A 20331-nucleotide genomic window follows, 5' to 3' on the forward strand; every position below is an offset into this window, starting at 1 on the left:
ACCCAGTGGCGAGTGCTAGTTAATGTGCTGGGCTCCCCAACTCGCCATTTCTGAAACTGATCAAAAACATCTGGGATGTGAATGAACGTTACGTCAGAGCTCATCGCCCCCTCCCCGGGATATACGGAAATTAGGTGACGTCTACGTGGAAAAGTGGTGCCAGCTCCCTCCAGCAATCAACGAAAGCCTCATTGCTTCCATGCCACGATGGGTCGCCGCTATTATCCATACCAGCTATTAGGTAGGTGGTCATAATGTTCTGGTTTACATCGATTTGAAGTAAGGGACTCTTGTCCGGAACAATACAGTCGAAAGCTATAAGCGAAAATCGTTCTGGTAGCTCTGACAGTGGACCTGTTCTACTTCTTTGCTTTCCGTATTTTGGGAAGAGGTATTATGGACCAACACAAGAAAAAACTTCCAGTAAACATGCGCCACTAAGTGCGTCCGTTGAGAACTATGAGCAGTTGTTCACCTTTGCTACTGAGACGCACATCTCTTCTACTGAAGACAAGCTCATAACTCTTAAAATACGCACTTTAAAACGCATCTTTACTTGACTCTTTTTTTTCTTCCATACTGTCTCTTACAAAATATGGAAAGCATACTACCTCTTACAAAATATAGAACGCAAAGGGCTTTCAGTAGAAGAGGTCCACTGTCAGAGGTACCAGAACGATTTTCGCTCTAAATTCTCTTATCTCATTCTCGTGGTCCATACGCAAGACACAGCGTGGTGCCAGTCTGTCAAACTGTCTTCATCGAGTAAATGTTCTGTAAATCTATCCATGGGGTTTCAAGAGAACTGGTTTGTCTCTCTTCCCACCATTTAAGTTCTTCGAATATTTCTATTGGGCTTTCGAATGTGTAAGACCGGCCAGTTACTATCCCTGTAACACATCTCGATAGTCTGTTGTCAGGCCCACTTGATACTTCAAACACCAGAACAGTACAACTGGTCACACTGGCGTCTAGTACGTGATTTTATTTACAGATGTCTGCATTTTTCCTTACAAATTTGAGTGTCCCCTAAACACTTACAGATGTGGGGTGCTCAAGATATTCAGCGCTAATCTTGTAATCATACACTGCACGGTTCTTTCTTTTTGTCACGTGCGTTATCTTGCAATTATCCACATTTAAAGAGAGCTGCAATTCATTTCACTATGTGAAAATCTTGTCCAAGTTTTTCTGCAATTCCTTTGATCGTCCAGCGATCTCTTATAGGCTGAGGAAGAAGGTGCAATGGTTAAAACAGCGGACACATATCTAGGAAAACTGGTTCATTCATTCGGTAACACTGAATCACGTTTTCCTCGTGGCTTCTTTAATTCAATTCAGCCGAATACTCTGGTGGTTTATTACACCAGTGCTGAGCCTCTCGTCGTTCTTTGTCCAACTAAACAAGCGCTCCTTCTCTCATATCCTCGACGTCGACATAACATTAAACTCTACACTAACCTACTTGAACTCTTTTTCTTCATCTGTTCTCATAGGATGGCATGTCCCCTTCGAAGTATAATGTTCATTGCCAAGTTAGTAACTTCTTTCTGCGTAAATTACTCGATTTACATGCCCTCGATAAAGAATAAAACGGAATTCTGAAGAACAGTATGCACTTGACAAACCTAGTAAATACGGAACAACGAGTATAAGAGATAATTTCGATTACTGAAGAGGTTCTAGATGATTCCAACTCAAAATGGCGGAATAAAGAAAAGAGAAGAAAATTAGGTTTCGCCGTTTCCTTAGCAGAGACGGACCATTAATTCTGTTGGGAAAGATAAGGGAAGGAATGAACTACGTCCTTGTTGAAAGAATAACCCAACATTTAGGGAACCACTACTCCCAAATATCAGTCCATATCTAAACGACTTTGACACCTCGTTCAGATTTCTAAACCTCCGAATTTTTTATGTGAAAACTCTTAGAGCTTTTTAAGTAGTAAAAACGTATTTTAACATTCTACATATTTATTCTTCGTTTCTACATATTTACAGCTCTCTGCCACTAGAGTGCTCCGATTTGTAGCGTGTAACGTAGCGGTATGTAACGTAACAAGGTCGGTGAGTGAGAAACAGCGTGCTCTAATCACGTTTCTAATTCAAAGAGTTCGTCCAGACATGGAGCACCTTCCTTTAGCTTGCCACTGACAGACCACGTACGAGCGCTGCGAAATCTGCAGCAATAGGGCGACTAGAATTCACTGTCATCGATCATCCTCCATAGAGTCCCGAGTTGGTCCCATCTGATTTTCATCTGCTTCCAGAACTTAAAAAACACCTACGAAGACTTCGCTTTTTACAGTGATGAAGCGGTGCAAGTAGGGGAGAGGTTGTGGTTGCATCAACGAAGTCTAACATTCTATAGTGATGGTAACAATGAACTGGTCTCTTGCTGGGAGAAATGTGTTCCTCGCCAGAGTGACTATAAACATGGAGAAAGGAAGTCTAAATGTATAGAATGTTAATAACGTTTATTTTATCTAAAAAGCTTTAAGGGAATCGTCATATCAAACGACAGATCCTGAACATATTTTATGGCAATGTGAACGTACTGTATAATCTGTTATCAATGCACGAAATTTGCAGTACTCGTGATCAGTTATCAATTGATTAGTTCGAGTGATATGTTTCAGTCATGCGGGGGCTCTTCTGTTAGATATAAGTTTACACAACAACCTTGAACGTCGTTACTGCCTCCTTGTTAATTGAAAGCGGAATTTCGAAATCAATTATTCATTGAAACCGGCTATTGATCTACAGTCTAGCGCCCTGCATCGAGATAATATTGCTAATTCATGTACCTATTATGTTGAACTTCTAGCGCTTGCTGAACGTCAAGTGTCGGTAAATTTCTTGCATCTGGTGCTGGAAGAATATGCTTTCGTTAACCAGATGTCTGATATAGGTGCCTTGTAGCAGAAATATCTATCAGATGCAATCCCGGAGCACTGGGGACCCTTACAAAAACCTTCGGGCAAAAAGACCTCGCTATTCAGTACTGTCGAAACTTCAATCTGGACAACAGAACAACAGTACAGAAGAATAACAGGGAATCTGTATAAGACGCCCTTTTATTTGTTTTGGTTTTACAAAAACATGCCGCAGCATTTTATATGCTATCTTCAATGAATTTTTTGTTTATTTTCTTTCACATATGACGCTATTAGTTGTGTATGCTGGTAGTTTTACATCTACCGTGCATTCTACAGCTTGTCATTGTTTTTTCGTCATGCAACATCGCGTGGGCAACGGCCTTGCCGCAGTGGATACACCGGTTCCCGTCAGATCACCGAAGTTAAGCGCTGTCGGGCGTGCCCGGCACTTGGATGGGTGACCATCCGGGCCGCCATGAGCTGTTGCCATTTTTCGGGGTGCACTCAGTCTCGTGATGCCAACTGAGAAGCTACTCGACCGAATAGTAGCGGCTCCGGTCAAAGAAAACCATCATAACGACCTGGAGAGCGGTGTGCTGACCACACGCCCCTCCTATCTGCATCCTCAGTGAGGATGACACGGCGGTCGGATGGCCTCGATGGGCCACTTGTGGCCTGAAAACGGAGTGCTGCTGCTAACATCACGTGAAATGGCGGTAAAGACTTTATGCCGATAGATTATATCAAACGCGGGTGTGACAGCAAAAACCAACAATATGGAATGAAACATTTTGACACGTCATGAACAAGGGAAGCAAGACCACAGCATAGGAAAAAGACGTGATGTAGAGCGCATAGTTGGTGTCACGTGAGAAAGAAAATAAACAAAAAGTCCCACTGAAGATATCATATAAAGTGTAGACACATGTTCGTGTAACAACAAACCTAATAACAGGTGTCTTGCATTAGCCGGAAGTTCTCTCCAGCTTTACTTAGAAAGTACGAAAATAAGAGCAGCTACAATATCCAAAAGATGACTGGAACATAACTGCTTTATTTTTCCAGGTTTTCGGCCGTTATCACTCTTTCCTATTCAGAGCCCGTGGTCAGTTTGGCGAGTCGTGTAGCCTGCGTTTTGGAAAGAGCTAATGGTATTAAAACAGTTGTCATTGAGTATATGATCGCCAACACTGATTTATATTGGTTGTCGTGTTCTTACATGCGTGTTGAACTCACTGGTAACATGGATAAGAATATCAATCATTGAACAACAAAAACTGTCTTAGAACTATGGAATTTATTGGTTGTATTTTGTCGTTCTCTCTCTCTCTCTCTCTCTCTCTCTCTCTCTCTCTCTGTATGTTTGTGTGTGTGTGCAATATGTGAGTATGTTTCCTAGGTTCCCTCTGTACGCACAATCAGCCTCCTGACCAAGGTTTACATGCAGCCAATCCATGGAGTGTTCTTTCTACACTGTGCTCTGTCAAAATAAATAAAATTAAATAAATGGGGGCGATGATAATGACAAGCTGCCTTGACAGTGTATTTTCGAAATCAGACGTGCAGTCTTTTATTTCCATTTCGGTAAGTGCTGTTACGCAGACGTACTGCTGACGGCTTACCGTGGAGACGCTGTTACCTGTCACGGGAGCCGGGGGACAGTGGGAGGACAGGGCAGGCGCGCTGCCGCTGACCGATCCAATTAGCGGGCCGCCGCGGGTGTCAGCCGCACGCGGCGCCGCCTCCCGCCTCTCAATCACTTATTAAAGCCGCCGCCGCTGCCGCCGCCCACCTCTTACAACTAATTTGCGCGGCCCGTCCGGTCCCGGCGCCGCCCCTGGTGGCCACCGGCCGCGCAGAGCGTGCCGTGTTAATAGGCGACGACGAGCGCCGCCTAATTCCATTACTCGTCCAGATTTAGCGGCCGGCCGGGCCTCAATTACTGGCAAGACCGCTCGCCAACGGCGTGCGTGCGTGCCTCGCTCCTATCTCCCTGTCCTCTCCCCACCCCACCGCTCCCTATCGTACTGATCCACGTGGGTCGACAGAGCGGTCTTGTGGAAATAGTAACTCGTTTAAAGACTTCCATCTCCAAAAAGAGATACGATGACTACCTGTCTGATAAGTCAGCACTCTTCCGACTTTTTCGATGGGGACCTCCTTTTCTCCCTACCGTATGATTTCTTTCTTTCTTTCTCGGTCCTCTGTCCCGCTCCAACGCGGGGTCGGCTTTGTTATGACAATCGGTATTGTAATTGTAAACTGTCGGAGCTGCACTGGTGAAGTACCGGAACTTCAAGCGCTGATAGAAAGCACCGAAGCTGAAATCGTTATAGGTACAGAAAGCTGGCTGAAGCCAGAGATAAATTCTGCCGAAATTTTTACAAAGGCACAGACGGTGTTTAAAAAGGATAGATTGCATGCAACCGGTGGTGGCGTGTTTGTCGCTGTTAGTAGTAGTTTATCCTGTAGTGAAGTAGAAGTGAATAGTTCCTGTGAATTATTATGGGTGGAGGTTACACTCAACAACCGAGCTAGGTTAATAATTGGCTCCTTTTACCGACCTCCCGACTCAGCAGCATTAGTGGCAGAACAACTGAGAGAAAATTTGGAATACATTTCACATAAATTTTCTCGGCATGTTATAGTGTTAGGTGGAGATTTCAATTTACTAGATATAGACTGGGACGCTCAGATGTTTAGGACGGGTGGTAGGGACAGAGCATCGAGTGACATTATACTGAGTGCACTATCCGAAAATTACCTCGAGCAATTAAACAGAGAACCGACTCGTGGAGATAACATCTTGGACCTACTGATAACAAACAGACCCGAACTTTTCGACTCTGTAAGTGCAGAACATGGAATCAGTGATCATAAGGCCGTTGCAGCATCCCTGAATATGGAAGTTAATAGGAATATAAAAAAAGGGAGGAAGGTTTATCTGTTTAGCAAGAGTAATAGAAGGCAGATTCCAGACTACCTAACAGATCAAAACAAAAATTTCTGTTGCGACACTGACAATGTTGAGTGTTTATGGAAAAAGTTTAAGGCAATCGTTAAATGCGTTTTAGACAGGTACGTGCCGAGTAAAACTGTGAGGGACGGGAAAAACCCACCGTGGTTCAACAACAAAGTCAGGAAACTACTGCGAAAGCAAAGAGAGCTTCACTCCAAGTTTAAACGCAGACAAACAGATGCTAAACGATGTCAAAGTTAGCGTAAGGAGGGCTATGCGTGAAGCGTTCAGTGAATTCGAAAGTAAAATTCTATGTACCGACTTGACAGAAAATCCTAGGAAGTTCTGGTCTTACGTTTAATCAGTAAGTGGCTCGAAACAGCATATCCAGACACTCTGCGATGATGATGGCATTGAAACAGAGGATGACACGCGTAAAGCTGAAATACTAAACACCTTTTTCTAAAGCTGTTTCACAGAGGAAGACCGCACTGCAGTTCCTTCTCTAAATCCTCGCACAATCGAAAAAATGGCTGACATCGATATAAGTGTCCAAGGAATAGAAAAGCAACTGGAATCACTCAACAGAGCAAAGTCCACTGGACCTGACGGGGTACCAATTCGATTCTACACAGAGTACGCGAAAGAACTTGCCCCCCTTCTAACAGCCGTGTACCGCAAGTCTCTAGAGGAACGGAAGGTTCCAAATGATTGGAAAAGAGCACAGGTAGTCCCAGTCTTCAAGAAGGGTCGTCGAGCAGATGCGCGAAACTATAGACCTATATCTCTGACGTCGATCTGTTGTAGAATTTTAGAACATTTTTTTTGCTCGAGTATCATGTCGTTTTTGGAAACCCAGAATTTACTCTGTAGGAATCAACATGGATTCCGGAAACAGCGATAGTGTGAGACCCAACTCGCTTTATTTGTTCATGAGACCCAGAAAATATTAGATACAGACTCCCAGGTAGATGCTATTTTCCTTGACTTCTGGAAGGCGTTCGATACAGTTCCGCACTGTCGCCTGATAAACAAAGTAAGAGCCTACGGAATATCAGACCAGCTGTGTGGCTGGATTGAAGAGTTTTTAGCAAACAGAACACAGCATGTTGTTATCAATGGAGAGACGTCTACAGACGTTAAAGCAACCTCTGGCGTGCCACAGGGGAGTGTTATGGGACCATTGCTTTTCACAATATATATAAATGACCTAGTAGATAGTGTCGGAAGTTCCATGCGGCTATTCGCGGATGATGCTTTAGTATACAGAGAAGTTGCAGCATTAGAAAATTGTAGTGAAATGCAGGATGATCTGCAGCGGATAAGCACTTGGTGCAGGGAGTGGCAACTGACCCTTAACATAGACAAATGTAATGTATTGCGAATACATAGAAAGAACGATCCTTTATTGTATGATTCTATGATAGCGGAACAAACACTGGTAGCAGTTACTTCTGTAAAATATCTGGGAGTATGCGTGCGGAACGATTTGAAGTGGAATGATCATATAAAATTAATTGTTGGTTTGGCGGGTACCAGGTTGAGATTCATTGGAAGAGTCTTTAGAAAATGTAGTCCATCAACAAAGGAGGTGGCTTACAAAACACTCGTTCGACCTATACTTGAGTATTGCTCATCAGTGTGGGATCCGTACCAGATCGGGTTGACAGAGGAGATAGAGAAGATCCAAAGAAGAGCGGCGCATTTCGTCACAGGGTTATTTGGTAATCGTGATAGCGTTACGGAGATGTTTAGCAAACTAGCAAACTCAAGTGGCAGACTCTGCAAGAGAGGCGCTCTGCATCGCGGTGTAGCTTGCTCGCCAGGTTTTGAGAGGGTGCATTTCTGGATGAGGTATCGAATATATTGCTTCCCCCTACTTATACCTCCCGAGGAGATCACGAAGGTAAAATTAGAGAGATTCGAGCGCGCACGGAGGCTTTCAGACAGTCGTTCTTCCCGCGAACCATACAGGACTGGAACAGAAAAGGGAAGTAATGACAGTGGCACGTAAAGTGCCCTCCGCCACACACCGTTGGGTGGCTTGCGGAGTATAAATGTAGATGTAGATGTAGATTTGGCAGTGTTAATTTCAGAGGGTGGCCGGATGCCCTTCCTGGCGCCACCCCGAACCCCCTGGGGCGGAAGTAGTATACCCCAGCTGTCTGCGTCTAGTGTAAGTCATGAAATAGTGCGAACGTTTTCAAACGTATGTGAGTCGTGTAACTGAGGCGGAACTTGGGGACCAGTCCGGTATTCACCTAGCGGGATGCGAAAAACCACCTAAAAACCACATCCAGGCTGGCCGGCATACCGACCCTCTTCGTTAATCCGCCGGACGGATTCGATCCGGGGCCGGCGCGCCTACCCGAGTCCAGGAAGCAGCGCATTAGCGCTCTCGGCTACCCTGGCGGGTTTTCTCCCTACTGTATGTTACAGAGTGTATAAAAAGCCATATCTTGGAGGAAAAAAGTAAGACGCACGCAATAAGGTGTAATTTCTTCCGTCAGTGTGGTCTCATATAATTACTACATCTTGTATTTAGAAATATACAGTTCCAAGAGTAAAAGCTCCAACCAGTATTATAATTACATATGTTTTCGAAAGATTTATCTGATTTCTCCTAAATGAATGAAGACAGAAACTTGAGTGAAGACTGACTTTTTGCTGTTGCTGAATCATCAGCCTTCTGACTTATTTGACGCGCCCCGCCTCCTGTACCAGCCTTTCCAGTACTAGCCTCTTTATCGCAGAGTAGTACTTACAGTCTACATCCTCAAACATTCGCTGGATATATTCCAATCTCTTTCTCTACAATTCTTAACCTCTACAGCTCACTCTAGTATCACGAAAGTCATTCCCTGCTGTCTTAACAGATGCCCTTCAATCCTGTTCATTATTCTTGTCATTGTTTTACATATTTTCCATTCCTCGCCGATTCTGGGGAAAACCTTCTCATTCCTTACCTTATCAGTCGACCTAATTTTCAACATTCATTTGTAGCACCACATCTAAAACGCGTCGCCCCTCTTCCGTTCTGGTTTTATCACAGTTCATGCTTCACTACCGTACAATGCTGCCTTCCAAACGTCCATGCTCAGAAATTTCTTCGTCAAATTAAGGCGTATGTTTAACAATACTAGACATCTCTTGGCTAAGAATGCATTTTTTCCCAGTGCTATTCTGCTTTTCATGTCCTCCTTACTCCGTCCGTTATGTATTATTTTGCTCTCTATGTAGCAGAATTGCTTAACTTCGTCTGCTTCGTGATCACCAGTTTTGATGTTAAGTTTCTCGCTATTCTAATTTCTGCCGTATCTCATTACCTTTTTCTTTTCCTGGTTTACCCTCAATTCGCTTTCTACACTCATTAGACTGTTCATTCCAATCAACAGATCCTGGAATTCTTCATTTTTGCTTAGGGTAGGAATATCATCAGCGAATCTTAACACTGATGTCCTTTCAACCTGAATTTTAATACCACTCCTGAACCTTTCTTTTACTTCCGTCACTGCTTCCTCTGTGTACAGATTCACCAGTAGCATCGAAAGATTATATCCCTGCCTTACACCCTTTGTAATCCGAGCACTTCGCCCTTGATCTTCCAGTCTTATTGTTCCCTCTTGTTTCTTGTTTCTTGTACATAGTGTATATTACCGTCTTTTCCAAAAACTTATCCCTAATTTTCTCAGAATTTCGAACTTCTTACGCCCATAAATAGAATGTTTTTGCTTTTTACAACGGTATTTCTTCAACGTGGTTGCACATACTATCCTGGGGTACATTTCATAACCACGCTCAAAGTTTTCATTTATCTTTCACAATGTTCAATAGGCCCTCCCACAGGTAGCGTGGCCATCATCCTACTATAGATCCATCCCATAAATGTGCACCTAAACGGCAAAATAAACGAATTTTAAATAATATAAACACATTAGTGTCTAATAACAGGATAGCCAGTTCCTCTTCAAAAAATTCTGATTAAATGACGTAATGTCGAGAAAAAGTGGATACTTCATTATAATTACAATATTAAATGTTTGACGTTACATAAGTAGAGCCAAATACATTATGGATGGAAACAGTGCCACATACTAACCGGACAGCTGCACAGAATATAGAATAACACAGTCTGTGTGAAAATAATATTTGCAAACGAATGCACGTCTCCGTCAGTGTAGGTTATTTTTCTCACTCGGCGCAGGCAAACTACGAAGACACACCGAAGTACCAGCAAACCGAAGGGAGGCAAGATAAAACTTCATTAAATCAAATACATTCATTTTAATATTTTGTTTCCGTACTGCTTTTAATTTCGTACTTATTTTCTCTATTTAATTACTATATTTAAATATACTTATTGTTACATAATATGGCATAAATTAATATCTTCATTATTGCATTATTATAGTTAAAAGTTTCAAAGAATTTTTAATGTTAGGAATGTATTATACGACCTGATTCAGACTCTTAGGAGGGTAGGTTATCAAAGAGATAACCATATTAAGTAAGTAAATTTATCTCATTCAATTATTCATGACCTTACTTCGTTAAAGAAAGCTTTCTTGCTTCCCGTTATTTTGTTTGTTTCTTGTTTTATTTTTTTATTCTCAAGTTTTCACTTTCATCACTGTTTAAAAAGCAATGAGGAAAAACTATATCGCTGGTTTACATCCATATTTCTTGGTTTATTCCTTTCATACAATTCACATATTGTTAGTAATCTATATATTTCCTCAATCTGGTTGCCTTACTTCCAATCTCTTAAACCTTCTGGATACCTTACTCCACTGAAGTTGTCGAAATGATACTACAGTTACAAGCTGAAATTCCAGATTGACGAAATTACTGAAATATGGGCTTTTGTGCCTGGTATCGTCTTTATCTCATCATGTAAAGTTAATAACAATACAAGGGGCCGCGTGATTGTCATTTTTTAAAGATTACTAAAAGAAAATACCCACATAAGAAGCATAAATTAATTAGTATACAGTAAACTGTATTTCGGCTAGTGCTTAAAATAACAGAGGGCACGGAGTCGGACTCGCAATAGAGTTTATATTCCTTTACGTCTGCACCACCCATTTAACATTTCTTACTGCATGACTGCCGTTTCTTCTGTCTGACGTGAATGCACTGATCTTCCCACAAAAAATGTTTCACAGTTCCCACACTCTGGGCGAGTTTTCGGCATTGTGTTTCATCTGTTATTATGTTAACCACCAGAGAGTGGTAGGATCCACAACCCTCGATGGGACTGGGAGTTTGGTATAGGGTTACCGTAAGGAAATTATCATGTCCTGTAGCGGGCGCAGAACCAGCATGAAACAGTAGTATTTTGTGTACCCTAGCTGCAGGCCGAGCAGAACTGCAATAAGCTGGAGAATCTCCACATATATGCTATTTGTATTTATCATGTTGGATATGTGTGAATAGCAGTTTAAAATTCTCGTATGTGTCCATGTTAACTGCAGAAGCAATCGGTATAGAAGGAAATTTTTTCCCATTGTGGAGAAGTTCTGCTTTTGTGTGGACCACCTGTTTGTGCCGAATTTCTCCTTGTGATTTTCCTAGCGCTACATGTAGTTGACTGCAAAATGCCACCTGCGTGATCTACATTCTGCTCATTTGCACGTTCTGAAGATGTTTGAGAACATTATCAGTCTCCGAAATCTGTCCACATACTTTGAAGCAGTACGCGTCAAGAGAATTTCCAGTAGAAAACGCGCCAACAAATTTCAAGCCGACACATGAAGATATTTGAGGATGTGCGCTGCTGTTTTAAATATTTGTATTGCAGCTTACACTGGAAACTGTGGCCTGTTTGGATTATGGCATCAGAACCCCGTGTGCTGGTCGTCTGTTTGAGACATGTGCGCATCTGACGTGTTCGCGTCATGTATCTTCGCACCCACTACGATCTGAATGCAAATCCATACGATCTTTTGACTCTAAATTGTTGAATTCACTATTTCCTGAAAGGTCTAGCATTCCCTTTGCAACAACCAGTATATCAGGACTGTATTTTCTGGAGGAGCAAAGTACACAGTTTCCGCGAAATGCAAAACTGATTAACCTGATCAGAATTTAGCACGGTAATCTCCTACCGCTGTCATGTTTCCTAACAATATGTTTACGGTCTGTGTTACAGAACAACATATAGAATTTGAAGAGAATTCTCTGCATGAAAAATTATGGTTGTGATGTCAAGGAAATATTTTCCTGCGGCGCGGTGTGGCCACGCGGTTAGAGGCGCCATGACAAGGTTTACGCCGCCTCTTCCGCCGGAGGTTCAAGTCCTCCCTCGGGCATGGGTGTGTGTGTTGTTCTTAGCATAAGTTAGTTCAAGTAATATGTGAGTCTAGGGACCGAGGACCTCACCAGTTTGGTCCCTTAGGAAATCACAGTTGAACATTTGAAATATTTTCCTGTTACCATTATTTAATTTTGGAAGCTAATAGTAGCCACAAGGACTGGCGTAGGAAATTAGTGGGGTGTTCTGAAACTACTCAGTTCCACGCCTGCAGCTTGTTTTGCATGTCACGTGAGATATGTCTCCTGAAGTTCTTGAAAAACGAAAGCATGTATGCCGCAGGGCACGTACATATTCCAGCTATCGACCATCCTAGGCAGAATTTGTTTTTCTTGTTGATCTAATGGTCACCTTCAAAAGCCCTAAACCATCGTGATCACGTAGTTCTTGCGGCTGTAAATTAGACGTACATTTCCTCCATATGCAACTGGAAATTTTAAGTAAGTAATGAAGATGTCTCCCGTCGCTCTGTAGAAGAACAGTGTCATATGCAAGGGTTGAATGCACACAAATTCCGCTTGAACTACAGGTACTTAGTTTGCTACAATCGTATTTTCAACTCGTTAGGTCGTTCCTCAGTAAGAAAATAATTAAGTACCAATTCGTGAAAGAAAATTAATCTTAATGCGGCTGGTTGCATAATACCAGTCAATTTTCCCGTAAAGTGCTCTCGATATGATGTTTCGTGCCCACTGTTATGACCAGACATTATGCACTTTTGAAATATTTTTAGCCAGTTGTTACCTGATGATGGCCTAATAAATCGACAACTGGTTTGCTGCGAAATAAATAAAAGTAGGGCAATTGCAGCTAGTTTCCTTTTCACCTTAAAAAATAAGAATTATATTATTAATTCCACGACAATATATTTTAGGTCCTTAGACACGCATAGCTTATTTAAAGCAGTGATTTTTTAACGTTCTCTAAAAAACTGTCACATTTGCAGAACTTACAAAGAAATTATGCATGTGTCATGTATCAGAGATACAGTTGACAAGGGCCCTCTAACGAATTGCTACGGAAACAAGAAAAAAAGGCCTACGAAGTAAACAAAATACCTTCACTGCGGTATTTTTTAAAATTCCCTTAACCTTTTTGTTTAATCCTGTCACCAAAACAAATTTGGCCATGACAGCTGTAAACATCTCGTGATTTATCTACAGTATACCGAAGAATTATACCTGGAGATGTCTACTTCGTGAATGGGACAGACGAGGAAAGCGTACTCCGGGGAAATGCGCGTTGCAGTTCGTTTGGTAGTCCTGCGGAAGGCGGGACACAAATTGAATACGGGGCGTTGGCGGCCACAGCGATGGGAAGCACGCGATAACTAGCGCGCCCGCTAACTCAGTTACCAAAGTCTCCGCCAGGGGCGCCTCGGGGACTATTTCCGGAGGAGTTCTAACATCGACCGCCAGAGGGCTGGAGCGACAGTGGCTCATCCCAAGGGAGGGTGAGCACACTCGGGGAGCAGCGGTAGGGGAAATTTTGCGGTCAGATTGGCTGAAGAACGGAAAGACACGCAATGACGAAAGAAAAATACAAAATGGATAATGCAGGAAGTCTGAGTCAACACAATGACGTCTTGGGAGCGTCGACCTAAAGAGGGGTGCCGAAACGCAGAGGGCTGGTAAGACCTCCATATTTTATAGTCTTTAAGATATTCTGAAACAGTTCGTCCGTCTTTTAGCAGTCAGTCTGACAATATATGAAGTGTTTTTTATTCCATTATCAATCTGGACATGATGGAGGTGACCACAAAGGCATTACCGACAGCCGCAATGGCTTTACGAAGTTGCTATTATTGAGCAAATATTTTCCAAATTTAATTTTGTTTAACACTGTTCGAATTGTGGCGCTGAGTACGAAGATTCAACATCAATCTCTACTGAATGTCGTATCAATTCCTCTTTTCAGCAGAACTCCGTTTATACTACAATCTGCAGATGTGACATGGTCTAGGCACTTAATTCACCCAACATTTTGCAATAGTAAATTTTCAAGACCATAGTAACTTTTCTACCTAAAACTATTTTTACTAACTACACAGTAAATATACTCGTAAACATAACACCAGCGTTCAAAGTTAATACATACCAACTAAAGAAAAAACTTTCTTTATATTCTGAAGCATTTTTTTTTCTCGCTGTACGGCTCTTGGTTACCTACACCTTCATTAGGTGACAAGAGACTTACGCAATTGCAAAAAAAGATAACTTGACAACGGCGAAGACGTAAGGTGATACAGTAGTTATGACTTATAAAACTGTAGGTGTTCGTTCTTACATACAGAATTCTCGTAATTATGTAGTCCTCTCATACACACATAAATGAAAATTAATTTAGCAAAGGGGGGAACAGCTAACAATTTCTGTCCAACGCTTATTGATACCTTGTATTTTCTGGTGAGTCACCTTTCTGACTTTTTTATCCATGTCTTTGTTGAGAGTCACTATTGCGTAAAGCGAATGTCAGGGGTTCGAATCAAACCTCTGACCTGTGTCGTTACTGAGTCTTCCACATACATAACTTTAACAACTGGATCTTATGCTGTGCTGCACGTCCTCTGGTAATCCCAAAAGATCTAAATACCTGGCTGCCATATACCAAAAACAACAGAAACAGCGTAATAACGGTTTTATGTGAATGGATAGAATTTGACACAGTCCTGAACAAAACCTAAAAAAAGGCCAAGTGAAATAAGTTAAAATAAAGGTAGCAAAAGAGTACAACCGTGGCGGGCGTTTAACCAGGCACGGCTGCATTTCACAATTAGTTGATCTACCACATGCAATGAATTGTTTCGTCAGTCTCTCTGTCTCTTATTTTTTACAGTAGACAGTACTTTGAATGCCTTGATGCTGTTTACCGCTACTTTTATTCGTTTGTTGATCTGTTTAGCTCTGCAGGCCTAGTATGTCCAATGTCAAGTATTGTCTTTCCACATATTGTAATCTCTATGTGCCGTTTGAGTTCCACATATTGCAATCTCTATCTGCCGTTTGAGTTTCCACATTTACAGCTGCGTCCCCCAGTTGCAAATTAGCTATATCACATTCAATAGTAGTCTTTCACCAGCCTGCCCATACCTCTAGTACGTGGAATTCCTTGACTATTCTTTATCATACATCATGTCGTACGTTATCTTAATTTTCAACACCCTCCTTGAAGAGCCGTATCAGATGCTTCTCAATGCATCTCTTGCATTTTCCTCTTGCTAAACGTATCGCTTACACAGAATATTGAGTTTCAGTAATTTCGTCCTCGATTCTTTGTCAGTAATTAACACTAGAACATTTATTTTTCTGCAGAAATATATTTATTGTCTTTTGCATGCACTAGTCCTCTTCCTTCCCTGCTTCAGATATTTCTGGTACAAATACTAATTAGAGAACGACTTCTTTCAAAACTTCTGTGTCTTCTTCAGTTTCGATGTGATATTTCGGACGATACTGAACCGCTCTCTACAAGACCTTTTCACCTTTCTCATTGTTTTTGTTTAACTTCTGAGTCAAGTAAGCTGTCCTTTTAATAATCCTTCCTATCCTGTGGTTTGCGAATATTAACGTTATCATACCGCTGCAAGTTCTTTCCATTGCAATGCAAATTTCTTTCTACCTTTCGTACCGGCCGCTGTGGCCGAGCGGTTCTAGGCGCTTCAGTCCGGAACCGCGCTACTGCTACGGTCGCAGGTTCGAATCCTGTCTCGGGCATGGATGTGTGTGGTGTCCTTAGGTTAGTTAGGTTTAAGTAGTTCTAAGTCTAGGGGACTGATGGCCTCAGATGTTAAGTCCCATGGTGCTCGTAGCCATTTGAACCATCTACCTTTGTGCGGATGTTTTGAAAATTTTTATCTTTGGCAGCTTAAAAATTACATTCCTATTTCATCGAAATCATGTTCTCTCTCCCGCATCGATAATACTTATTGGGCTTTCGGAACAATATATACTTAACATACGTTCCTTGTTAATTTCAGGATGTATGGTATGTACATACGCCTCCGCGGCTTTTGTCAGGTTTTCGTAACATTCTTTTTGGTTGTTAATCGTGTTGTGTTGTAATATGAACCAGCTTTTCGGTCAGTGTTGTAGAGGCCACCATGAGACTACGTTACATTCATACAAACGTGCCACATACCTTGATTAAAGACATACACTGCTGGAAATGGAAAAAAGAACACATTGACACCGGTGTGTCAGACCCACCATACTTGCTCCGGACACTGCGAGAGGGCTGTACAAGCAATGATCACACGCACGGCACAGCGGTCACACCAGGAACCGCGGTGTTGGCCGTCGAATGGCGCTAGCTGCGCAGCATTTGTGCACCGCCACCGTCAGTGTCAGCCAGTTTGCCGTGGCATACGGAGCTCCATCGCAGTCTTTAACACTGGTAGCATGCCGCGACAGCGTGGACGTGAACCGTATGTGCAGTTGACGGACTTTGAGCGAGGGCGTATAGTGGGCATGCGGGAGGCCGGGTGGACGTACCGCCGAATTGCTCAACACGTGGGGCGTGAGGTCTCCACAGTACATCGATGTTGTCGCCAGTGGTCGGCGAAAGGTGCACGTGCCCGTCGACCTGGGACCGGACCGCAGCGACGCACGGATGCACGCCAAGACCGTAGGATCCTACGCAGTGCCGTAGGGGACCGCACCGCCACTTCCCAGCAAATTAGGGACACTGTTGCTCCTGGGGTATCGGCGAGGACCATTCGCAACCGTCTCCATGAAGCTGGGCTACGGTCCCGCACACCGTTAGGCCGTCTTCCGCTCACGCCCCAACATCGTGCAGCCCGCCTCCTGTGGTGTCGCGACAGGCGTGAATGGAGGGACGAATGGAGACGTGTCGTCTTCAGCGATGAGAGTCGCTTCTGCCTTGGTGCCAATGATGGTCGTATGCGTGTTTGGCGCCGTGCAGGTGAGCGCCACAATCAGGACTGCATACGACCGAGGCACACAGGGCCAACACCCGGCATCATGGTGTGGGGAGCGATCTCCTACACTGGCCGTACACCACTGGTGATCGTCGAGGGGACACTGAATAGTGCACGGTACATCCAAACCGTCATCGAACCCATCGTTCTACCATTCCTAGACCGGCAAGGGAACTTGCTGTTCCAACAGGACAATGCACGTGCGCATGTATCCCGTGCCACCCAACGTGCTCTAGAAGGTGTAAGTCAACTACCCTGGCCAGCAAGATCTCCGGATCTGTCCCCCATTAAGCATGTTTGGGACTGGATGAAGCGTCGTCTCACGCGGTCTGCACGTCCAGCACGAACGCTGGTCCAACTGAGGCGCCAGGTGGAAATGGCATGGCAAGCCGTTCCACAGGACTACATCCAGCATCTCTACGATCGTCTCCATGGGAGAATAGCAGCCTGCATTGCTGCGAAAGGTGGATATACACTGTACTAGTGCCGACATTGTGCATGCTCTGTTGCCTGTGTCTATGTGCCTGTGGTTCTGTCAGTGTGATCATGTGATGTATCTGACCCCAGGAATGTGTCAATAAAGTTTCCCCTTCCTGGGACAATGAATTCACGGTGTTCTTATTTCAATTTCCAGGAGTGTATTAAATAGTGCCGAAATGTTGTTCCATTTACAGTATGACGTCGTCAGCAATCGGAATTAATTTAATGGAAATTATAGGTTCTGTAGTGTTTCTTGAAGCAATGTGGACGTGATTTTAAATATACTGATAATATAATATGGTAATGCTTAACAAGCTGAATAAGAGTAATGAGGTGTAAAGCATCTTTCTTCACTGTCAAAGTAAATATTTTTGCTTAGTCTGTTTAGATACGTCAAAAAATAGCAGCCCATATCCAAAAGAAGAATTCGTCATGTTTTCAGTTTAAAACATATGCTATTTGGTTGGTTGGTTTGTGGGATTGAAGGGACCAGACTGCTGCGGTCATCGGTCCTAGATGCTATTTGTTAACATACGTAGATAAATTTATGTTACGACGGGCATTAGGCAGAAGGTAAAGAAAAAGAATGTTGAATCGAATTAACAACCTAATGAGTACAGAATATGGATTCAGTGGAAATCGAAGAAAGACGAAAGTAATTCGAAGAAGCAGGAGGACAGCGAGAAACTTAGCATCAAAATTGGTGACTAAGAAATAGACGAAGTTAAGCAATTCTGCTACCTACGCAAGACAACACACGATCGACGAAGCAAGGAGAAAGTAAACTAGCACTGACAAAATGTGCATTCTTGGCCAAGAAGAGTCCAGTAGTATCAAACATACTCCTTAATTTGAGGAAGAAACTTCTGAGAATGTACGTTTGGAGCGCAGCGTCGTACAGCAGTGAAATATCAACTGTGTGGAAACCAGAAAAGAAGAGAATCGACGCATTTTGAATGTGGTGCTACAAACGAATTTTATGAATTATATAGGCTGATAAGATAAGGAATGGGGAGGTTCTACGCAGACTCGGACAGGAAAGGAATGTATGGAAACTGTGACAATGAGAAGGGACAGGATGACAGGACATCTGTTAAGACTTCAGGGAATAACCTTCATGGTACTAGAGGAAGATGTAGACGGTAACAACCGTAGGGAAGACAGAGTTTGGAATACATACAGCACATAACTGAGGACGTAGTTTGCAATTGCTACCCTTCGATGAGAAGGTTGGCACAAGAGAAAAATGCATGTCGGGGCGCATCGAACTAGTCAGAAGACTGCTGACTCAGAAAAAAGGTATAAGGTTAGAATCGCAGATAATCGAGGATTTGTAGACTGAAGTTACTGTTTCAAACTGACTTACATACTGACCAAACGTAAATTATTTTCGTTTTTCTTTTCAGGGGGGCTGTCAACGTTTTACACGTGAATGGTAAAGACTGACTCGTATCTAGATCCAGCACCCTGCTTTAATGTGATTGAAAGTGTTACTATAGCGTCCACATGCTGCAGAGTGGAAGTTCCGTTTCCCAGTTTCTAATTTCTGACACTGCTGGAAATGCACATTACTTTTCATTATACGTGATTTCAGCAGAAGAAGATGGTAACGTTTACTGTGAGACGGAATGGTTTTAGATGCTCTGTTGGTTGTACACCGTTAGTTACTACAATGTGCCGGATCTAAACTCTTAATTCAGACAAGCCAGATTCAGTATCACTTGAAAATTATTATTCAAAACGCAGTCAAATAGCTTAGGTATTCATTGTTACAGGTTCATTGGTTCCTGTAGTTTTTCATATTCAGATACGCAGTCAGATAGGTGTTTTAAGCTTTTCACGAAACGATCTGTCGAGCGCTTAAATGACAGTGAAACTGATACTTATACAACACGCACAAAGTGTTATGCAGCTTAGATTCCGTTTACTAATAGCTCAGGATGCTTATCGAGTCCATTTTCACAGATAAACATAGCGATATTTGTTGTAGCTACGTTACACCAGAATACCTAATTTTCAACATTAGATTGAACACTACGGGCGAAAGACTATATCCCTGTCTTACACCATTTTTAATCCAAGCACTTCGTTCTTTGGTTGTATACTCTTATTAATCCTTTGTGGCACTTGTACATATTGTATATTACCCGTCTCCCCTATGACTTACTCCTATTTTTCTCAAAATTTTGAACATCTTTCAGAATGTTTCTTGTCGAACGCTTTTTCCAGGTAGACAAGTCCTACAGAAGTGTCTTGATTTTTCTTCTGTCTTTCTTCGATTATCAACCGCAACGTCAGAATTGCCTCTGTGGAGCCTTTACATTTCCAAAAGCCAAACTGATCATAATCTAACACATCCTCAATTTTCTTTTCCATCCTGTATATTCTTCTCAGCAACATGGATGCATGAGCTGTTAAGCTGACTGTGTGGTCATTCTCGCACTTGTCAGCTCTTACAGTCTTCGGAACTGCGTGGATGATATTTTTCCGAAAGTCAGATGGTATATCGCCAGACTCATACATTCTACACACCAACGTGAAGAGTCGTTTTGTTGACACTTCCCCCAATGGTTTTAAAAATTCTGATGATACGTTCTCTGTCCCTTCTGCCTTATTTGACCTTAAGTCCTCCAAAGCTCGCTTAAATTCTAGTTCTAAAACTAGATCCCCTGTCTCTTTTAAATCATCACCTGTTTCTACTGCTATCACATCAGACACATCTTCCCCCTCATAGAGACGTTCAATGTACTCTTTGCAACTATCCA

At 42.6% G+C, this 20331-nt stretch overlaps 1 protein-coding gene and 1 pseudogene across 1 annotated transcript in view; one reads left to right on the forward strand and one right to left on the reverse strand.

Moving 5' to 3' along the window:
• Positions 1-20331, reverse strand: part of LOC124559675 — a 766753-nt gene that overhangs the window by 206260 nt on the left and 540162 nt on the right. The window lies entirely within an intron of this gene.
• LOC124558155 lies at positions 3250-3367 on the forward strand (annotated as a pseudogene).

The sequence above is a fragment of the Schistocerca americana genome, chromosome 1 (assembly GCF_021461395.2).
Source record: "Schistocerca americana isolate TAMUIC-IGC-003095 chromosome 1, iqSchAmer2.1, whole genome shotgun sequence".
NCBI lineage: Eukaryota > Metazoa > Arthropoda > Insecta > Orthoptera > Acrididae > Schistocerca > Schistocerca americana.